This window comes from Protopterus annectens, chromosome 16.part0 (genome assembly GCF_019279795.1).
Source record: "Protopterus annectens isolate FY-2018-M chromosome 16.part0, PAN1.0, whole genome shotgun sequence".
NCBI lineage: Eukaryota > Metazoa > Chordata > Ceratodontiformes > Protopteridae > Protopterus > Protopterus annectens.
Window position 1 is genome coordinate 648,460,314 of NC_056750.1, and position 23,684 is coordinate 648,483,997.

Below are 23,684 nucleotides of genomic sequence, written 5' to 3' on the forward strand. Positions count from 1 at the left end.
ACATTAATATTTAGCAGCAAGTTTTTAATGTGTGGCAGCCAGATGATTTAGCCAGGTTTTGGAAAGGTGTCATTAGTACTAATAAATTGGCACTGGGAGGGTTTAATTATAAAGTAAAACCAGAATCTATGATTTTCTGTTAACTATGCACACTTAATCATGTGTGCTCTTATAACAGATTTCCTTTGTTGTCACATGTACTACACATAACACAAGACAGCACTTAATTATCAACAGATGCAAAAAATGTAATGTTTTGTCATTTTACAAGGTTGCATTTAACAATCAGCAGATGAAAAAATGTTCATTGTATGCCATTTCCCAAAAGGAGTTACTTTTTTCTAGTCAAGAAATAATAATCATTGATATAGGATAGCTATTTTGGCACATCTGCAGTTTGATATTTTTTTCAAACACAAATAAACATGACCATATCTCTGACAATAACCACCTTATGTTTTTAAGACATGAATGCTAAAAAAAAAATCACCTCAAGAATGGAGTGAAACAAAGCTTAAGTCATGAGTTAGTTCTGATTAGAGAGATTCAATATTAATTCTTTCTAGTGTACATAGTTTTAGCTACTCTGATGTACTACTACATATAGAAAAAAGTGAAGGGGTGCAAACCATTTTACAAGTTTGAAAGTCGCGCTTACGACTTAGAGAGTGGCCAGAAGCCATGTCCTGCTGATGAATGAATGGATGTAAATGCAGTTAGACACTTCACTCTGCCATTTTTTTCCTTTAGTATGTGAAAAAGAAGTGTGTTACAGCTTTTGAAGCTGTGAAAATGCACCAGACTGTGTTCTGTGTTGTCTGCTGTTAAGTTTAACAGTGCTGAAAGGTGCTTAAGGAAGATGTTTGTCTGAAATTTGGAGCATAATCATAACATTCAGTATTCTGCACTTAATTTCCTTATGCGTGTTCTTGCACACAGCTGCTCTTTTGAAGAAATGCTTTTCCACATTGCCTTATGTTGAACTTGATATTAAAAAGGAAAAATGTGGACATGCTATCGTAGCTTGACGAAGAGGTTTTATATCAAAATCCCTTACGAGTGAGAGACTTGATGTCAGTTTTCATCACTTGAAAGCTGCTATCTTTTCAGAATTAGCCTACTTATCCTGATTGTCTTTTATGGACATGGAAATAAACCAACTAAGTACATTTCTGTTACTAAGACATGAGCACAAGATGTCTGACAGTTATCTATTATAACATGGAGTATAATATTCTGAAAATGGAGTCATAATATGTTCGAATTTAGACACAGGCTGAATATATTCATGTAAAGAGCATTAGGAGATCAAACAGTCTGCATCTTAAACAAAAAGAATCAGAACTGGATTAGAAATGGTACAACCAATAGGACAAAGTAACTGCCTATGTCTGAAAGGGTTAATGGACAAAATTATGACATACTAGATGAATTCACAGTTCATCAGCAGCAGGACACCAGAATCAAAACCTGATCAAAAAACAGAAAAGGCTTTTTTGTGCGGGAAAGTGTCTGGGGTATAGGATCATCTGGACTACAGGGGCCATCTCCTGTGCATCCTCAGTCTGGTATTGTATCCCAACACACCCTCTGCTTGTATATAGTATATACTAATTTAAAGGTTGAGTACTGCAGTCTCAGTGTGGTATTGTATCTCAGTGCACCCTCTGTTTGTATATAGTGAATACTAATTTAAAGGTTGGGTACTGCATTCTCAGTGTGGTATTGTATCCCATTGCACCCCCTGCTTGTATATAGTTGTTGTTGTGTCTTTCGGCTTTTCCCGGTTAGGGGTCGCCACAGCGGAACTCCGGTCCGCTAATGATTGGCAGTAGATTTTTTACATGCCTAATCTCAGTGCACCCTCTGCTTGTATATAGTGAATACTAATTTAAAGGTTGGGTACTGCATTCTCAGTGTGGTATTGTATCCCAACGCACCCCCTGCTTGTATATAGTTGTTGTTGTGTCTTTTGGCTTTTCCCGGTTAGGGGTCGCCACAGCAGAACTCCGGTCTGCTAATGATTGGCAGTAGATTTTTTACGTGCCTACCGCAGCACCACCACCACAGTCTCCCTGCTTGTATATAGTATATATACTAATTTAAAGGTTGGATACAGTCACAGAAAGAGAAGTAGCAGATTTAGCCAGTTTTTTGAAAATAGCTAGTAAAAAGCCACTTTCACCTTGCTTTTGTTGATTTATGAATCACTGCAGAACATTTCCTACTGCACTCTGTATTGTGATTAGCTATTAATACAATTGGTAGTCATGCCCTAGCAGTATGTGTTTTAAGTATATACTGTAGATTGACTGGAGGGTATGTGAGCAGAGGGGTGGGCCTACAATGTGCAAGCTTATTACAAATCACAAGTCCTTCCCTACACCCCTTATTATGTTCATCCATCATGTAAAACATTAATTATGACCAATAAACTTGCACACTTCTATCTGGAAGTGCTGGCAAGGAAAGTGTTGAGTTGTTTGTTCAGCCCTTGCATTTATGTTGTGACTGGTCACTTTTATGGCTTGTACTCCTTGTCATACCTACCTATCTCTCCCACCTTTTAAAGCTTTGCAACATGTTTGATCAACCATTTTGAATCCAGCTATCTCCAGCAGGGACCCTGTTTTTAATTCTGTTGTCAGAATTATCTGTTCAAGACTTCTAAGATATATGAAACTAAGGGAGGATTTCTTGGAGTAGAACTGCTAGGTCCCAAATTTTTTGTGTTTTTTTAAATAATACTTTGGTAGTTTTTCATGACAAAAATTTCATCTATTTTTTTTCTGTTACATTGATTAACATAGAATTTTTGTTCATAGGTGGTTACTAGGCTAATGGCACTAGGGCCTTTATAAGCCTAGCCATGTGTTACCCTTATTTCCTTATTGACCGAGTTGTATGGTCTATATTTGCAGCACGAGAGTCTATGATCAGCACCAACTGCCCTTTCTAAAGTACTGCCACTGGGGCTTGGTGTAAGGATCACAAAAGGAAATTATTTACCTTTTGTGATCGTTTGTACATTTGTTGTTAGCGATTTTCAGTAATATGAATTTTTGAGCTATTTTTGCCATGGTTTTAGTGTTCGGTATTTGAATAGTTCGATCATTCATACTGTACACTAGTACTGTAAAACAAACAAAAATAAACATATATGTTTAAAATGATACTGGTAACAGAATAACCAAAACAATATGCATGTCCAGTGATGTTTGCAGAGGGTTTGAGTTGGATTAATGTCCATTTCATGAATACTCAGTTCAAAAAGGAGAGAGTTGGGTTAGAAATAATGCAGCAGAAAGTGACTTGCCTTATTCAGACCAATAATACAATAAGGCATTTCATTGGGAGACTGCTAGGAAGGAGGATGTGATAGAGAATTACTGGTTAAATATAGCTAGTTGTACAGCAGTGCATGTTCTACATTGTTGTACACAGTAGAGACCGAAAGAAGTGTTTTTTTTTAACAAAGTCAGTGGTGTAACGTTAGAGTAGGCTGGTAGTAGTATTTATCTGTGAAGACAGGCATGGTACTGCAGGAGGCACAGGAGGATATAGAATACATTACATTTCAGCAGCAGAATACAGGATTATAGGACTTGTGATCATCGTTTTGTTTACAAGGAAGAGCTTGAGACTTTTCTTCACCCTCCTCTCTGTTATCGTGGTCTGTAATTTTTATTTATTTGATTTAATCAATTCTGTTCTGCTATTTTAACAAAACAACTTTACTCAGAGTGTGTTTCATCACCATGGCCAAAGCAAATGTTGCATTTCTTACTTAGTACTTAACATTTGCAGGGTCATTCTTCTAGGAAGCTTTCTATTATGTTCTCTGCAGTTCCTGAAAACAAATTCAGGTGACATAATCTTCACAGTGTAATACATTGTATGCCACAACTGGTCACTAAAAAAGTAACCCATAAAATGAGCTGCAAAACACAAATTCAAAATATATAATCTTTTGTAAATCTGCATTTTTGAATAATTTTTAACTAAGTAAACCCAAATGCACAAACCTAACTTCAGTTGCAACCTGGCAACATTGTCTGATTATGTGACTTCCCCAGAGCTGAACAAGATGGTAAACCGTGCATGTTTTTTTCTCCACATGTAATATTACACCTTCTTGTGAATGTATGTATATATTTAACATACCTATGTTAATGGTCTGTGTCTTCTGTCTTTGGCCATGGTCATTACTGCAGTGTCTACGTATGTACATTTTAACACATTTGTGAAAAATGACACCATGATAATGCCCACCAAGTGTGCACATATTAATATGCCATAGCTGCATAAATCGTATAGTGATATGACTCCCTGCCATGCTTTGCTTTTGCCCATTGGTGAGAAAGGGCGGCATTTACACCAAAACACTACAAAAAGTACACAGACTAAAGGATTTTCGACTGGAAACAGACTGCCTGCCTTGCTTGGATTACTTTCGAATACTTAGTAATGCTGTACAATTATATATTTTCTGTTATTACTTTTTGTTTTGTTTTGACTTAAGACGAGTTTACGTTCGCTACTTCTACTACTGTTGTCTGATCTGATTAATATACAGTGATTAACTAGAAATATATGGACTGAAAATCTTCCACACAGAGAAGTTTCTTACACTGTTTTATATAAATATATACATATACATATATATATATATACATATACATATATATATATATATATATGTGTGTGTGTGTGTGTATATGTGTGTGTGTGTGTGTATATGTATATATATATATATGTGTGAGTATATAAATGTTTATATCGTGTCTGTATGTGTGTGTGTGTATATTATATATATAATGTGCTATACATACTATATACATAAACACACATACATACTTTTATTTATATAAATATATATATATATATGTATATATGTATATATATATATAGATAGATAGATAGTTAGGTGTCTATATATCTGTATAATTTGCCTTTTCATTGATACAACTTTGTATTCATTCACATTTTAATAGTCATTTCAGTATGTTGCTATCTGCACTTATACTAATTTTTGTTTGCAATAGCCTCTTCATTATTTCAGCTTTGTTTGTGCCTGTTTACACTTTGTCATGGAAGTATGTGTGTGTTCAGTTAATTCTCATCACTAAAAGCCCTCCCCCTGTCTTCAGTCTTACATAAGGCTCTCTGCCTCATTACCCCAGTGTATGCAAACACAAGATGAGAGCATTCTTAAAGGTTTTATTTCTGCATCATTTAGCTCTTTTGCATGTATCTAGCCTGTTCACTTCTGTGAATACTGCCTAAGGCAAAGTTCCCTGTTGGTTTGAGAGAAAGGAAAAGAGAGAGAGAGAGAGAGAAGCTGGTATGTGATAGGAGGTCTCGTGTGACTTATGGTGGAACTAGTTGGTTGGCATGCTTATCTGTGTAGGCAATATAGTAATGTACCTGTCCCTGGGGGTAAATAAGATTAGGGGATTCTTGTAAGCTGAATGTTTCAGAGTATAAACCATTTTCCACACGTAATATGATAGGTAGGTGAAATAAAGCTGAAAACATATGCCCACTGTGGAATCTGGCTTATTGACCTGAGTACATTATTATAATGCCTTGTATTACTGTGCATTTTTGAGCCAGTGAGCTGAAATATTTCTGTTTTTTCCCTAGGGGAAATTTACATATCTCCCAAGATGCCTTGATAAAAAGAGTTTTGTAAATATCTTTCTACACATATTATAGCTTCAAAAAAAGCAAAGTTAAGTTCTGCCCAAATAATCTGCTGGTGAAGTGTGTAAATTATGATGCTGTTGTCTCTGATACTAATACCGGAACAGATTTATATTAAGAATTCCTGATTACTATGTGCTGAAGCAGAGTTAGGAGATAGACTAGGTGTCAGCATAAAGTGGGAGGTTACATGGCTGTGGGTAGTGGGAGGTATTGACTTGAGAGGATCACCAACCATGTATCATTGGTTGGCTAGTGCTGTTTGTGGCACTAGTACATCCATTTCAGGAATGATTCAAGGGCACTGGAACACAGGAGAAACATAACTGATAAACTGGGATGCATTTTTTGTTGTTGAAAATTTTGCTGTGTATTTCTTTACTTGAAAAGGTTGGTGTGCCACTGCACAATATTGTCATTGTAGTGACTCTTGGTGATGTGACAGTAAAACCTGCTTTGAAAATGGGGTTCCTACTGGGATCAACATAGGCTGAAGTGCACAGTGTGAATATAGAGTGCTATCTTAGCGTCTTATGGTGTGAGGAAGAACTGTAAATAAAAAAAAAAAGAGTACAAATTTTGCGAATTCTAATTTGGTGGCATCTGTCTGATCCACCATCTTATTGTAAAATGTATACTGTTTGTTTCAGAATATATGTCTGGTCTTGCAGTCTGTACTCAAAGGGGTATATATGGATTATGGAAAAGGAGGATACAGTAAGATCAGAGGTTATCTTGTGGTGGTACAGTTAATAATGTTTCAGAGTGGCTGTCTGGTTCCAGCTTTAGCTGGGGAGCCTACTATGTTAGATTTGTATGTTCTCCTGTCCCCTTTTGGGTTGTTGCTGTAATCAGTGACTTTCTTCTTTTCTCAAAGACAAGTGGATAGATCTAATGTACAGGTTTATGCATGCAATGTGTGTGTATGCTTGTTTATTCTCAGATGGACTAATGTTCTATACCTGCCTGGTTTGCTGGCTTGCACCCTCTGTTTGCTGAGATAGGCACCGTCTCCCCTTTGAGTGGGGACTTTATAAAGTAAGTATTGAAAGTAGATGATGGAGCAGCAAAAGATCGCTACCACTATGATTCAGTGTGAGAGGTGAAGAAAGTAAGCTGATTCACTGGTGCAAAGGCAAGGCATCCTTGTGTGTCACTAATAATCTGCCTTTGGCTAGCATCCTCTGTTCGTAGTAGATCAGCTGGGCAGACTGACTGGAGGCCAGCTAACATCTCTATGGGGAGGTGGATGGAGGATGAACTGCTTTAGTGTCATCTCCTTGTGGAGACCAAGAAAATTCTGGCAGGCCCGTTATAATCAATGAATCAGAAGACACCTTTACTGTGGCTGTGCAGTTTGAACATATGTGGACTGACACCACAGCATTCTTTTTTCCTGGGATGGTTTGGCTGTATAATAAAAAAAGCATGCCTATCTACTCCCTCCCAGCTGAGCACACTGTAATCCTTGTGGAATGAAGACATTTTCTACTGTAGACAGGTGCTTTACCTGTGAAGGGGTATGGCAGGCTGCATCTCCATGGAGACATCTAAAGTACAGCTAGGGACCCCATTGTCATTAACTGAAGCTTTCAAAAAGTGACTCCATATTAGGATCTTGTGATCATAGGAGGTTAGTAGGCTATTGGCCCTGAGGCCCTTATAAGCCTAGCCAAAAGTTTAGCCCATGTTTAGACAAGTCAGCACCCAATGCCCCTGTCCAGCAAGGGAAATGTTGAAAAAACAGGTAATCTTATGCTGCAGAATTTGTTGCTGGTTTCAGTCCAAATGGGAAAATGCACTGCCTGCTTCTCTCTTAACAAAAAACCTTCAAACGTAGTTATTCATTTTTTTGCCTCAGACAGAGGAGCAGTGGACAGTGGCAACTATAATTGCTAGGTGTATTTGAGATAAGAAATATCAGCCTGAGTTGTATTATACTGTGTGCAGTGAGTGAGCCACTTCAGCAAAGTATAATGGCTGTGTGTCTACTGCATCATTATATCTTTACAGAAACTGCAGGCAGTGCATAGAATATGTGTGCTAGGAGCTGTGTGATTTGCTGGGGGCAATGCATAGAGTATGTGTACTAGGAGCACTGTAATATACTGGGGGCATGGCAGCAAGTATATTTACTAGAAGCAGTGCAATTTAATTGAGATGTGGCATAGAGTATGTTTACTATGAGCATAGTAATTTACTGGAGGCAGGGCACAGAGTATGTTTAATATGAGAAATGTGGTTTATTGGAGGCATGGCACAGTATCTGTTTGTTATGATCAATATGATTTAGTGGAGGCAATCTACAAGTTTGTTTACTATGAGCAGTGATTTACTAGATTCATGGCACAGTGTTCATGTATTATGATCACCGATTTACTGAAAACACAGCACAGTTTTTGTTCACTCTGAGTGGTGATTTACTGGAGGAATGACACAGTGTTTTTTTTTTACTATAAGCAGTGTGATTTACTGGAGGAATGGCACAGTGTTTGTTTACTATGATCAATGATTTACTGGAGGCATGACACAGTGTATGTTTGCTATGAGTAGTGTGATTTACTGGAGGAAGGCCACTTTGTTATGAGCAGTGATTTACTGGAGGAATGGCACAGAGTTTGTTTACTATGAGCAGTGATTTAGTGGCGGGATGGCACAGTGTTTGTTTACTATGATCAGTGATTTATGGAGATATGGCACAGTGTTTGTTTACTATGTGCAGTGTTTTTCTGGAGGGATGGCATAGTGTATATTTGCTATGAGTAGTGTGATTTTCAGGAGGAATGTAACAACTTTTGTTTACTATGAGCAGTGCGATTTATTGGAGGGATGGCACAATTTTTTTTAATTGGATCACTGGTTTACTGGAGGGATGACACAGTGTTTGTTTACAATGAGTAGTGTGATTTTCAGGAGGAATGCACAGTGTTTCTTCACTCTGAGCAGTGATTTACTGGAGGAATGTCACAGTGTTTGTTTACTGTGAGCAGTGATTTACTGGAGGCAGGCTGCAGTGTGTGTTTACAATGAGCAGTGAGTTACTGGAAGCACAACTGTTACCCCAGCATACAGTAAATTTTCTCAATACTTACTCGGGTGTTTAGAGATGGATATTATTGCCCCCCCCCAGAAAAAAATAACACAGAATAAAGCGGTTACCATGTGGGCACATCCTGGCAAAGCTTCACATCATTGTTGTATGCATGGCATTATCCTCTGGAATCCCTGGCCCTTTCTTTTTGATATATGAATTACATCATGGGTTTATTTCTGAACCCAGATCTTAGGCACTGGGAGGAAGACCCCCATTACCATTGCATTTACATGTGATCAACCAGTTGCACTGTTTAGACTCAGGGTACACGGGACTGAAAACTATGCCACCCACCTATGCACCCATTCTGATAGTATGGCATGATCTGTTGAAATGTGTATGTAGAATTAGCTCAAGGTCTCACTTTCTGGAAAGAAAGCAGCATGTCGTGTTTACGCAAGACTTTGGAGCAGAGTTTTGTCATTTGACTGCTGTCTGATTGAAGCCAAGCAGTGGCACGTAGGAGTCCCATAGTTAAGGAGGGCGTCCGTCAGCATGTTGCATTAACTCCTTGCAGGAAAAGTATGGTTATGTGCTCACTGCACCTAAGGACTTGGTTTTAAAACTGAATGATACATTTATAGAAACCATCTGTGTTGGTGTTAGTAAGCTGCATGATATTATGTGACAGAAATGAGTTTTGTACATTTTAAAGCTATGGGACAGGACTCCAGCAGCCAGCAGACGAAAGAGGGAAAACATTTATGGAAAACATGATTTTATCCATTTTATATCTAGATGTGATGAATGAGATAAGGACTAGACTAGCACATGTAACAGAGAAACAAATACAGTAGTACATAGTTTGGTGGTATTCTAACTGATGATTTACATTCTTGTCAGTAAATATTGTTTTATAATGGTCATAGTCTATATCACAGCATTATGTGGAAGATGTTAAATGTATAGATGCTTATGAAAAACTTGTGGATCCTGCTGTGCCAATTCATTTCCATACACTGCTGTAGTGATCATCATTGCTGGTTTGGCCTAACTTAAAGCTCGACTCCTGAAATAGACTTTTTGCTGTGAGTATAGAGCTTTATTTTTAAGACACATCTGATGTAACTTTGCATCCACAAGTAATTTAAAAAAGTCAAATACCTGTTTAGCAATACATGTAAATGGTGAATAACAGAAAAATATCATCTTGTACTATTGTGTGAGGAATTATACAATGATGGACTTCTGTGTTTATGCTGACAATATAAAATATAATAATTAAATTTGGAATAAAAGAAAGTGAGAATCACTGCATAAAACAAGAACGCTGATTAAAATTGTTAAAGATTATTCACATTGTGAGCTCATTCTGATTTATAGTGACAGTTCTGTCTAGACCTGGTCCCGTTTCTTAATGGATATATCATTTTTATGATGAAATTATTATGATGTTTTAGCCTTACTCTTGTCAAGCATCAGTAAGGAAAGGGCAGCAAGGAACAGTGGCAGAGCAATAATGTACAGTTTTGACTTCAGAGCGGTAGTGTTACAGCAGATACAGTTAATCTTAGGATTATTTGCTTGCTGAATTCCAGCCTAGTAATGTTATATGCCACTGTAAGTGAAACGAGTACATTTCAGAATTCAGACGCTGCTTTTTTCCATCTCATCTGCTGGTGGAAGACACAGCTGGGAAGCTCTAACACTGAGATTATATGTTGAGAGATGAGAATGGAGCTTGGAAAATTGTAAGATTTAATGTTAGGGTGGTAAAAGTGGGAGTCAGACTGAATACTTCACAGTAACTCAAAGATCCTTTAGGTCAAAAAAATATACTTTTAGAAGCAGGTGATGGTATAAATGAGGGTTTCATGACTTTTCTCCAAACATTTAAAGATACGTTCCACACACTACTTGAATTATAGTATAATTTTCAAAGCAAGCGCTGTAAAAGGTATACCAGCATAGGGATAGTTTTCATCCACCATGTTTCCAGCTACAAGAAGGTCACAGTACATCACTGCTGCATGCTGATATGCATATGCATGAGTCTGAACTAATATTGCAATAGGATCTCATGAATTCTGTAAGAAGAATGAGCACTTTGGGCTATAGGTTCATAGGTAGGTACTAGGCTATCGGCCCTAGGGCCTATACAAGCCCAGCCAAAAAGGTACCCTGGCTTCTGCCACTCAAGAAAATTATTTTCCTGTGCCACTGTCGAGCAGAGCCACAGAAGTGATCCCCGGGCTGAATTTCCTATTTCCCATCCAATCATCAAGGTTTTTCTTGAAGAGTGCTAATGAGGAGCTTTGTTTGATATAGATAGGTAGTTTATTCCAGAGTATGGGAAGTCTGTGGGACAGGAACCTATCCCTCCGGCATGTTCTGTTCATTGTGGTGACAAGGTTTAGGTCCCTAGAGCATGTGGCTCGGAAGGATTGGGATTTCTTTAAGTGGAGCATGTCTAACAGCTCTGGGTTTGACATAGCTTTGTATGTTAGGCAGAGATCACCTCTGAGTAGGTGATATGCGATGGAGTAAAGCTGGAGTTTTTTGAGACGGTCTGCATAGGGCATCTGTTTGAGGCCAGTAATCCTCTTTGTGAGGTATTTCTGCAGCCTTTCTAGTTGTTGTAGATGTCTTGTGAGGTACATACCAAAAGGGGTGTTGTACTCTATAATGGGTCTAATGAGTGATGAGTAGTGGGGAACAATGACCTCTTTTTTTCTGGATGAGAAACCTTTTGTGATGAGGTGTGCCCAGTAGAAGGATTTCCTGACTACTGTGATGATGTGATTATCAAAGGAGAGATTACTGTCCACCTGTGTCCCGAGGTCTCTTATCAGACTTTCGGTGTTAAGTATACTACCGCCTATGTTGTAGTTCATGGATACAGAGTTTTTACCAAAGGGGATGACAATGCACTTTTTGGCATTGAGCTTGAGGCCATGGCTTTGATAGATCAAAATGCCAAAAAAGCAAGTACACTTTCAATAGTTATTCACTCAACACATATTCTAACTGCATCAAAGTTTGATGCTTTGAGGATGGTGGATTTCTTAATTTATTTTACCTATTTTTTAACCAGGTAAGCCCCCCCCCCCAAAAAAAAAAAAAAAAAAAATTGTCCTTTGCCAGGGCAACTGAGGGACACAAGGTAGGAAACGAAGGTGGGAGGAATCAAACCTTGCACTTTGGGTACAATAAGCAGCTCTTTAACTTCTCAGAGCTGTAGTTCATGGCACTACCTTTTAGAAAGCAAAGTAATGGCCGTATTTCAGTTAGAGGATGGTGTAAAAGGGTACAATTTTACTGCTGCAGTCATTGTGCAACCTGAACTTTTTAGATTACTTGTAAATCTTTGATTAATTTCATGTAAGAATTTATGACCACAATAAAATTATGGGTTGTATTTAGTACTTTATTTTTGAAATGTATTATACTTAATGAAATGCTGAGATGGCAGATTTTCTTTTCAATTTAGTAAGAATATAAAAGGTTGCTCTAAGAACAGAACATTGATGCAGAGGAAGCTATTAACTTGTGCCATGACTGACAGGGGCACAGCAGAGGATTCTGGATGATTGGAGATTAAGCCACCGTGGAAAAAGACTTGATGGTGAATGGTGAAATCTTTGTAAATAGGTGCTATCTTCTTTGACTCTTTATTACAAAATATATTTAGTGAATGTTTTTTTTCACAGAAAGGGAAGATAATAAACTGTTTAAGAAGGTCATTTTCTCAGTAACGAAGAATATATTTTCATAAGAACCTTGAGCTTCACATGGGACGTCTCCCCTGATTCATTCTCTTTGAATTTCCCAAAGTCACTTCCTTTGCACAGCCATGCACACAAAAGTTAGACAAAATACGTTTTCTCTCTGAAACCGTAAATCTTGACCTGGAGATGCTTTGAGGTCTGGTTTCAAGAACTTGTGACTTGGTTCTCCTTAAACAACTTTCATAGGTTCATACTAGGCTATCTGCCCTGGGGCATTTATAAGCCTAGCCAGAGTGTGTGTGGCTTTCACCACCCCTTAGGATGAGAATACTACGCCCTTTTAGGGTTTAGTTTACTGTGCCTCTGTCTAGCAGTGACACAGAGATGACCCCCGGGGTAAACCTACAATCTCCCATCCACTCGTCAAGATTTCTCTTGAATAGAGTTAGTGAGGGGCTCTGCCTAACATGGATTGGGATTCTGTTCCAGAGTGTAGGGAGCCTCTGGGTTATGAATCTGTCCCTCCAGCATGTCCTATTTATTTCTGTGTTGAGGTTTAAGTCTCTTGCTCTCGTGGCTCTGATGGATTTGGATTTTCTGAGGTGGAGCATGTCCATTAATTCCGGATTGGACATGGCCTTGTACGTCAGGCACAGATCACCTCTGAGTAGGCGGTATGCGACTGAATAGAGCTGGAGTTTTTTCAGTCGGGCAGCATATGACATATGTTTAAGACCCTTTATCCTCTTGGTGAGGAACGTTTGGGGTCTTTCCAACTGCTGCAGGTGTTGGGTAAGATACATCCCAAATGGGGCATTGTACTCAATCATTGGCCCGATAAGAGAAGAGTACAGGGGCACAATGACCTCTCTTGATCTAGATGTGAAACCCTTCATGATAAGGTGGGCAATATAGAAGGTCTTCCTAACCACCTTGGCAATGTGAGTGTCAAATGAGAGGTTACTGTCAACCTGGGTCCCTAGGTCCCTGATTACCTCTTCTGTACTTAATGGATTACCACCTATGTGGTAATTTGTGGGTACCTTGTTTTTCCCAAAGGGTATGACTATACATTTTTGGCTGCTCAGCTTAAGGCCATGGCTCTGGCACCAATTATCCGTTTCTATGAGGCCTCTCTGAAGGATGTTTGTGTCCGCTGGAGTATCAATTATGGCACCCAGTTTGCAGTCATCTGCGAACTTTGTCAGCCACAATCCTCCTATGTTTGCCTGTACCTCGGAAAAATAAATGCCGAACAAGAGGGGTCCCAGGACTGAGCCCTGTGGGACACCGCTTGTGACTGGCTTAGAGTCTGACATAGCTCCAGCAACTCTGACCCTGTGGGTTCTGTCCTTTAGCCAGTTTGCAACCCATCTTGTGACATATGGGTTTACATTTAAGCTGGTGAGTTTGTCTATGATGCCCGAGTGGGTTTTTGTGTCAAAGGCTTTTGCAAGGTCAAGGTAGGCTGTGTGAACTGCCTTACCCTCATCAATGGCCTTAGTGACTGTTTCAAAAAAGTTGACCAAGTTCAAAAGGCAGGATCTGCCCTTGACAAAGCCAAATTTGGTGGGATCCAATGTCTGTAGGTCCCCAATGTCTTTGTTTATGAGTTGCATAATGATCCTCTCCATAGCTTTGCAGACCAGGCTCGTCAAGCTTATGGGGCGGTAATTTTCTGGGTCCGTAGAAGCACCGCCTTTGTGAAGTGGGACCACTGTTGCCGTACGCCACTCTTTGGGTACGTATCCTGTAGTAAGGCTAAGATTAAACAGCAGCCCTATGTGTGGATTTAGTTCCTCTTGGAGTTCATGTAGCACACAGCCCGGGACACCGTCCGGTCCCATTGATGCTGTGTTTTTAGCTTTAGAGAGGGTGGCTCTCACCTGGGCATCTGAGATGTTAGGGAGGCTACACTCTGCTGGGATAGTTATTTCTCCTTTTGGGGGGGGAGGGGGAGGAGAAATTTGGACTGAACCTGTCTGCCAGAATGTTGGCAATGTCAGTGGGTTCAGTGTATTTTGTGTCATTTTGGACTATGAGCATATCTGGGAGTTTCCACCCAGGTTTCTAACATAGCTAAAGAAGGCCTTGTGATTGTCTTTTGCGATTTTTCTCTCAAAGTTGGCCTTGGATGATTTTATGAGTGATCGTAGTTTTTTGCTAGTACTGATCAGAGATGCCTTCCCTTTTAGGGATTTTGCTCTGTCATGTAGTAGCTTCCTCCTCCTGTTGTAAAGTTTGTTTATGGCTGGGGTCCACCAGACCGGGCGCCTGCCTTTGGGTGAATGGGTCTTGGTTTTATTTGGGATTGCATGATCCATGCATTCTTGAAGGTGCCCGTAGAAGGCATTTGCAAAGGATTCAGTAGTGTGGGTTGTGGTTTCCACTGACCCAGGGGCCTTGAAGGATACCACTTCAGTCTTAAGAAGTGTGAAGTTGGCTTTTGAGAAGTTCTTCACTGTGGTCTTTTGTGCAGGGGTGGGGCGGATGTGGATTTCCAGTGAGATTAATTTATGGTCTGATCTTACCAAAGAGGGATATACTTCTGGTGTGGAGCATTTTGTCCCCATGTTTGTGATGATCAGGTCTAGTATATTGTCTCCTCTTGTGGGAATGGTGACTAGTTGTTCCATTGCATTTGAGTTTATGAATTCTAGGAACCTTTGGGCTAGGGTGTTGGGGCTTGAGTAATGTTCCCAGTCTATGTTTGGGTAGTTGAAGTCTCCCAATATGATGGTATTTGGAGAGACATTCATACTCTCCAGTGTCTTCAGGAAGGCTGTGTGGGGTTCCTGAGTTTGAGAGGGTGGTCTGTAGCATGCTACAAACTGTAAGGCAGTTTTGCCTATGGTTAGTTGCACCTGGATGGTCTGCGATGCTTCGTGCGTTGCCACTAACCTGGAGGTGTGGGTATCTTTGATGAATATGGATACTCCCCCTCCTTTTGTGGTTTGGTCCAAGTTTTGGGGCCAGAAAGCATGATATGAGGTATAACCTGATAGTGCTGGGGTGCTCTCAGGAGCCTTGAACCAGGTTTCAGTCACTGCACAGACATCGATGTTCTCCATACTGAGGAGGGCTTCGAGGGCGTGCATCTTGAGGTTTAGACTTCTGGCATTGAGCAGCATTACCCTTAGTTTTTTTCCACTTGTGTTTTCTAGAGAGGTAGGTTTGTCATTTGAGCCTTGCCTAAAAAGGCACTATGGGGTGGCAAGAGCCTTGGCCAATATCTGGAAGCCCAGGGTGACAGGTGCAAGCCATCCCTTGGCAGCATGGCTTGTCAAGCATGTCATCCCAAGCAGACAGACATTGATCCCCTTAGAATGACAGCAGTAATTAAGCCAATTGTTAAAACTGATCATTTTGTCTTTGTACTGTGGCATCATTCTTGGTGAGGGTAAGATGCTGCTCAGGGTCAGGGTCATACCGGCCTGGGCTACATAATCAGAGAGCTCCTCTATGTCTCTTTTCATGTAGTCCAGGGAGGTATGTCTCAGGTCATTCACACCGGCATGTACAATGACTGAGTCATATTTGTACTTGCTGTGGAGTGACCTGAGTGCTTGTGTTATGTGGTGGATTCTAGCTCCCGACAGGCAGCTTACTGTGACCTTTTCCTTGTTCAGTCTGGTGAGTGGGACGTCAGTGTGTCTGACTATGGAGTCACCTATTACAAGTGTGTCTGGCATGTTGTTTGGCCTTAAGGGCTGTGACTGTTTAGCACACTGACTTTGTGAACTATGTGTTGCATGTGCTATGTCTTGAGGTGGCGGTTGCTTGGGTGTCTGCTTTGGAGGCCTCTGTTGTTTTGGTAGATTTTAATCAGCCCGAGTATGTTTTTGTGTGTTTATGTGTTTGGTTTGCAGTTGTGATAGTTCTATGTGAGACTGGGTTTGTGGTGTGCGTGGTTACCTTCTCCTCCTGACTGGTCTTGCCAGTACTGAATTGAGAGAGCTCAGCCTCCAGTTTGGCTATATAGTTGCATCTCTCGCATATATTTGTATTTGCTGGGAGGAGGAGAGGGTTGTCTGTTAATGCACAGTAAGAGATTTCTTTAACCTGTGCTGCATCTGGCCAGCTGCTGAACTCCTTTATAGATGTTTGACATTTCAAATTTCTCATGTGGCTGCATTTAAACCTGGGTTTTTTTTATTTTATTTTAGTATTGCTACCAGTTGAGTCATTGTTACTATGTACTGTTACAGCTTTTTTCTGCTACTTGCATGTTGTCATTAGTAACATGTCAGGATGATATTTAGAGTGGTTAATGAAAGGGGAAAGTTACATATCCAGTATGCCAGTTCCATCTTCAGGGTGGTCCCCTTTTCTTTTTGTTTTACTGTGAACTGACAGTTATCTCACCTTGTTCACAGCTGCACTCTCTGCAGTTATTTACAAGCAGGATGATATTAGGTTCTCTGACAACTCCTGTGTTGATGCTGAATTAGGAAATGAATGCTGGAGGCTTACCTTAATGCAGTGGTGTGTTCCTTATAGAGCCTGAGGTCAGATATCAACGAAGACAGGCTGAATACAGCATACAAGCAGTAGTGCTGCAATGGTTTGAAAAAACATAGCCAAAACAGCAGCTTCATGCATCATAATGCTCTATTAGCACTCTGATTAGGGACTGTCTTACTGTAACAGAGAGTCTAAACAATATAATCACATTGCTTAGGGTTGCACATTCTTGAACATTTAAACAATATAGTTCATTCAAACCTTACATGTAGTTGAGGCTGTAACAGAGTTTGTGTACATCATAGGCATGAATTGCACGCTTAGATCATTTTCTTGTCCATGATGTTTTTGATAGACCTTCTGGGTGTGGGAACATCTTCCCAATAAAAGACAAGAAGATGAGAGGTAAAGTGATTGTCTCAACTAGGTTTTAAGTAGACACTGGCAGTTAAATCCATTTCTTTTCAGACATGGCAGGTTCACTTTCTCATCTTGCCACCCCAAAATCTGATCCAAGGCTGACTGTCAGAGGATGATAAACCTGAGCATGTTTTTTTTTTAAACAAAGGCATAATTGTCACTTTAATGCTGGAGTTAGGTGACCAGTAGGTTGTGGGCTTTCATATTACAGGATGCCACCCAAATTGATCTGAGGATAAAAGGGAGATTTAGCAATCATGCCTGAGAGCCAGCACATGGCACTGTTCAGGTCAGATCAAGACCAGACTGTAGCCACCTGATTCTTTCAAAAGATTGACAAGTGTCACTTTCAGCAGCATGTTGCAGCTGGTGTATGCTGATTATTGTTCCCACTACATAAGCAACCTGGCCCGCTCAGAAAAGGCACCTGCTTTATAGTGAATAAGGCACAATTTCCAGGCTCTTGCTGTCTGCAAGTCCACCAGGCAGTTGAGCTTTGCTTGTGAACTTTCTGTTTTAAAAGTGACAGGTTAAATGTTATGTAAAGCAATTTCTGTATGGCCCAGTGACAGAAATGAGAGCTTGCCTGTAAGTTGTTGCTGCTGTTTGGGATTGTTAATGCTCTTCTTTGTTATGGTTACAAGAAACTTTGATATTTAACTGGTTTTGTACTTGGTTTGAGCTGAATGCTCTCTCTCTTACACAGTTTGCTCTGATGTATTTGATGTATGTTTGGTGGTCTCCCCCCAAGTAAAATAATGAAATGGTTAACTTTTTCTTTCATCCTTTCTTTGCTGGGGAGCGAATATGATCATTTCTTAGTCCTTGGGCTTCTTTTATTCTATTCTGATTAGAGATCATAATTAGTGAAGCGTTAGCCAAGCTATGATTGATGGTGCTGTCATTTGGGAGACACTCTCATTTGCATCCTAACGAAGGTGGAATTGGATCTGCGGCAGGCCTGGGTGCATGATAGTAATGGGAGGAAGGGATTTGCTGCTCCTGGAGGAATGGCGGGTACAAAATTCAGCAGCTCTTGCATTTATTAAATTAATATTTTAATAATAGCCCAGTGCTCCTTTAGTCCCTACCTTATTGTTAATTTTCTTCTAACTTTATTTCCCTAGGAAGGTTATGAGATAAAATGCCTCACTTACCACAGGGATGGGGTGATGTTGTGTCTGCATTGCACAGTAGTTCAGATGAGTTGACCGGGGTTCTGACACTCCATTGCCAACACCTTAACCCAAATGGGATATCCCAAAACACAGTCCCTATCTCTGTTACTGTGTGATTTATGGCTTTGTGTAATACATATGTTGGACACAGTCTCCTTACTACAAGAGAAGCATTGGGAAGAGGAGTTAATTAACTTTCTAACATTTCATACGATGTGAAATCCAGATACTGATCCTCATGCTTTTATTACGAGAAATACACAGAGCATTGGGAATACATGTCTAATTGTGTTAATGTGGTCCAGCATTTTTTTTTCATGATGATGAAATGTGCAGTGTTATGTATAAATGTGTAGAACATTTTTCTTTTGTCCTATTCCCTTATTTAGGGTGCAGGCTGTTGGTGCATGGTGGAGCCACACAAGGTGTAGTTGTATTCCCTGCCTCGCATATCTTCCTGTCAGAATATACTCCTTGTGCTGATCCAGTACCCAAGCCAATAATAAAAGTCACCCCTGATGTGGTGTTCCCCTAGATCTTCTCCTGAGGATCCTGATCAGGAATGTGTCACTCCATTCTGGATGGTGATCCAGTACCCAAGCCAATAATCAAACACAGGTCACTGGGGGCACAAGCAGATACCCTCCCTCTGTGTCAAAAAGCTGCCAAAACTGTATAATAATAAAAACTGCTGTGGTCTCAGTAACAGGATGGAATGTAAGTCAGACAACTTGAAAGTGACAGCCCTGCATACAATATATTTGAAACCTAAACTTTATTTCTGATGTTAACATTTAAAAAAATTGTGGATTCAGTACAGAAACTGTGCTGGTACTACATTATAAAAATCAAGATATGCTTGTCCAGTTTTTAGCTTTGCAAGACTGGATTGCTGAATCATTCTTGCTCATTATTCACAGCTGTTGGTGCAGGAAATATCGACTTCAGGTGAAGGACTACTTTTGGGTGGGCTTTTTCAAACTGATTTGCACTTTTTCTGAGGTACTACTGCTGTGGTATGTATTTAGAAGGCCATGTTTAGCTTAGGTCTATATTAGATGAATGAATGCTTAAAATGTCGAGTACAACATGCTTGACAGCTTTTAAGTGAACGTTCATCTACGTGAAACCCCAGGATGTCAAAACAAGGAGTTTCAAAAAGGTATAGTTGGCCAGCCATCAGGAAGCCAACAGCTGACGGCTAAAATGTATGGTACACCATTAAACCCCCGCCCCAAAAAAACAAAAACAAATCAACAAACAAAATAAATTGGGGGCTTTGCCCCCCACACCCCCCTACTTTAATATATCAATTCCGAGATTGCAGCACAGTGGAGGACTGTCATAACATTACACAGGGTGAACGACAAGACTGCACCACAGTGGAGGACTGTAAGAACAGCTAGACAGGGTGAACATTCTGACGTCAGCCATTGGCTTCCTGACAGCTGGCCAACTATGCCTTTTCGAAACTCCTTGTTTCAACATTTTGCGGTTTCACTTAGATGAACGTTCACTTAAAAGCTGTCGAGCCTCCTGAAATTTTAACTTAAATAGTGGCTACTTGAATGGTGGTGGTGATTGAATGTATGGTCATGATCTCTTCTGAGGCTGAACCATCCTGTTTGTTATCTATCCTGACAGCTGCTGTCAGCTGGGATTTTGCACTGTATCTCAGCCTGTCATTGCTGCTTCACACACTCTCTAAAGGATTTGACTAAATCGGTCTGTTTTGTCTTGCTGGTATTCTCTCTACTGTGACATGGCTCTGGGTTTTGTGCCTGTGCTTTTGCTATTTGTTCTGCTTTGTGGAATACTGAATACCTCCGGATGGGGAGTCCGTGGTGGTCTTGTGGTTAGAATTCAACACTCTCACTGCAATGGCCCAGGTTCAATTCCTCATCACTTCTGCTGTACTAAAACATACAGGAGGGATAGGTATGTATCACAGAGAATGCCATTCCTATGGAATCATCTTCATGCGACATAAAGCAAAGTGGTGCCTCTCTTACTCTATTCAAATGCAATTTGAATGAATGGATGGGTAGCATCAAATTCACCCCCAGTTTAGCACCATTGGCCCTTATGGATAGGGGAATTATGTAATTACACCAACATATATTTGTTCAGTTAGTCCTTGGATATTCATATTTCAAAAATATAAGGACTAAGAATTACCATGTAAATCCAATGCTGGGATTCTTAAGATCGTCACAGATTAATCGCCCATTAAACACCTATGATACTATCTTACTTCTGCCTGTTCCTGTGCTGATGTTATTGTCTTCCTTCATTTCCCTGTACCTGTTTCCCAGTTTTGTTATCATCATCCATGACATTATCCTTCTATTCTAATGTGCGTGGTGTTTTATGTCCTCTGGCTGTCGTAGTCTTCATTATACTTCCATTTGCAAATCTTTAGTTCCTGCACTCAGTTATAACTTTTGCATTATTTAATTTTTGTAGGTTTTAGTCTGCACTATCGTCTTGTACTTTTATTGCTTTTTTACACGCTTACTACATCATGTGGACCATATTGCTGCTTCTTGTTAATTTTCTTTTTAGTTTAAGGGTGTGCATATTTAATTTCTGTTTTTACAAGAATCGGTTTGCATTTTCTGAGTGTTCTATCTGCTTTTCTTCCAAGGTCTAACACATTGCCTTTTGCATCTATTTAAATCTTATTTCTTCTCTTCTGCTTGTGCTGTTTTATTAGGGTTATTGTCAAATCTTATTACTTGTTTTGTTACACTTATTGTGTCATGGCTTTTGTGGCTAGTTTACTATTAATTTTACACAGTTTTTTTTACCAATATTAGGATGTGTCTTGAACGCTTCCATTTTTTTACACTAGTTTTATTATGTATTGATCTCTTTGTACTTCGTTGACAGGAATTTCATTTTATTCCTTGATTTTTTTGTCTTTGTTAAACTGTGGGTTTCAAATTATCTTATGCTAGAGACCAGCTACTGTCCCTTTGCTTGTTTTTTTTCACCTTACGTTGCCCAGGACTGTCATATGAACTTGTTTAAGAATGATCATTTCCAAAAGTCACAGAGCTGGTGTTGCACTTGACAAGAACTGGAGGCACTGTGTTTCTGATTTTTGACCAATGCCATCTCTTTTTGGATTCCAACGTGAGGTGAACTACATGCTGTATGTATGATATCAGTGTTACATGTGATACCCATTGGTCATGTTAACTGTCGTGGGTAGGTAACTGGGACCTGATCTTCTGGTGATCTTACTGGGGTCTTGTATGTTAATATTAGGTCTGTCCACAACAGACTGTGCCATTGTCAGATCTGTTGTGCAACATGAGCCTGGCTTTTATTAGAGAGTTCTAGTTCAGTGAGTATTTCTTTACAGTTTTTTTGGTCTTGATCTCTTATTTGTTCTTGGTTACTCAGCATGCGAGATTTAATCATATTGCTAATGGTATGGTTCCTATTGCCCACTCTTCAGTCGTTAGGTTGAAACAGGGCAAGGCTGGCTGTTACACTGTATTTGAATATGTTATATGTGTTGGAGTTGTCAGTGGGTGCCTCCTCATCTGCTGCCTACCTGCTAATGTGAAGACATTCTTGCAGGAGTTCACTGACTTCCATATCTCTTCTCTGTTGCTGTTCCCCAGATAGTTGGTTCTGGAGGACATCAATATCAAGATGAATAAGGGGTCTGTGGTTGCTGTCAAAGAATTTCACTGGAAAGTATTCTGGGAAGGGCTTTGGGTTCAATCCGGTAGTTTTGTCTGCTCCCCACATATTTGGCCTTACGTTGGGCTTCCTTTTCCAGCTTGGTGTGATGGTGAGTGGCTTGGTGATGAAACATGTCTCTTGGTCTCACCACTTTATCAGCCTTGGCCTTATTCTCCAGATATTGGCTTTGTCCAATGCAGGGATATTGTTTAGTTACCAGTGAAATTTTTACTCCTTTTCTGCTGGCCATATTCATGGCTGTAGTGCCACCAGTCTAGATGTTTTTTTCATAGGTTCATAGGTTCATACTAGGCTATCTGCCCGAGGGCATTTACAAGCCTAGCCCATCGTTTTGTGGCTTACGCCACCCCTTTAGTATGGGGAACTATACCCATTATTTTGCTGTGCCTCTGTCGAGCAGTGACACTGAGGTAATCCCTGGGGTATATCTGCGATCTCCCATGCATTGGTCAAGATTTCTCTTGAACAAGGCCAGCGAGGTGCTCTGCCTCACATGTACCGGGATTTTGTTCCACAGCATAGGGAGTCTTTGGGTGATGAATCTATCCCTCCAGCACGTCCTATTAATAGCCGTGTCAAGGTTTAAGTCTCCCGCCCTTGTGGCTCTGATGGATCTAGATTTTTTGAGGTGAAGCATATTCATCAAATCTGGGTTTGACATGGCCTTGTATGTTAGGCAAAGGTCACCTCTGAGCAAGCGGTGCGACTGAATAGAGCTGGAATTCTTTCAGTCGGGCAGCATAGGACAGATTTTGAGACCCTTTATCCTTTTGGTGAGGAACTTTTGTGGCCTCTCCAGCTGCTGCAAGTGTCGGGTCAGATACATTCCGAATGGGGCATTGTACTCAATCATTGGTCTGATGAGTGATGAGTAAAGGGAGACTATGACCTCCCTTGATCTAGATGAGAATCCCTTCATGATAAGGTGGGCAATGTAGAAGGTCTTCCTAACTACTTTAGCTACATGGGTGTCGAATGACAGACTACTATCAACCTGGGTCCCCAGGTCCCTGATAACTTCTTCTGTGCTCAGTGGATTGCCACCTATTTGGTAGCTAGGGGTAACCTTGTTTTTCCCAAGGGTATGACTATGCATTTTTGGCATTTAACTTTAGGCCGTGGCTCTGGCACCAGTTATCCGTTTCTGTGAGACCCTTCTGAAGGATATCTGTGTCAGATGTGTTTTCTACTATGGCCCAGTTTGCAGTCATCTGCAAACTTTGTCAGCCATAACCCTCCTGTGTTTGCTTGTACTTGGAAAAGTAGATGCCAAACAAGAGTGGGCCCAGGACTGAGCCCTGTGGGACACCACTTGTGACAGGCTTTGAGTCTGACATGGCGCCAGCAGCTCTGACCCTGTGGGTTCTGTCACTCAGCCAGTTTGCAACCCATCTTGTGATGTATGGGTTGACATTTAAGCTGATGAGTTTTTCA

The 23,684-nt window shown here is 40.3% G+C and overlaps 1 protein-coding gene across 1 annotated transcript in view; it reads left to right on the plus strand.

Moving 5' to 3' along the window:
• The window catches only part of LOC122790920 (zinc finger homeobox protein 2-like), a 515,963-nt gene that overhangs the window by 270,181 nt on the left and 222,098 nt on the right, over positions 1–23,684 (plus strand). The gene's annotated exons all lie outside the window — the stretch shown is intronic.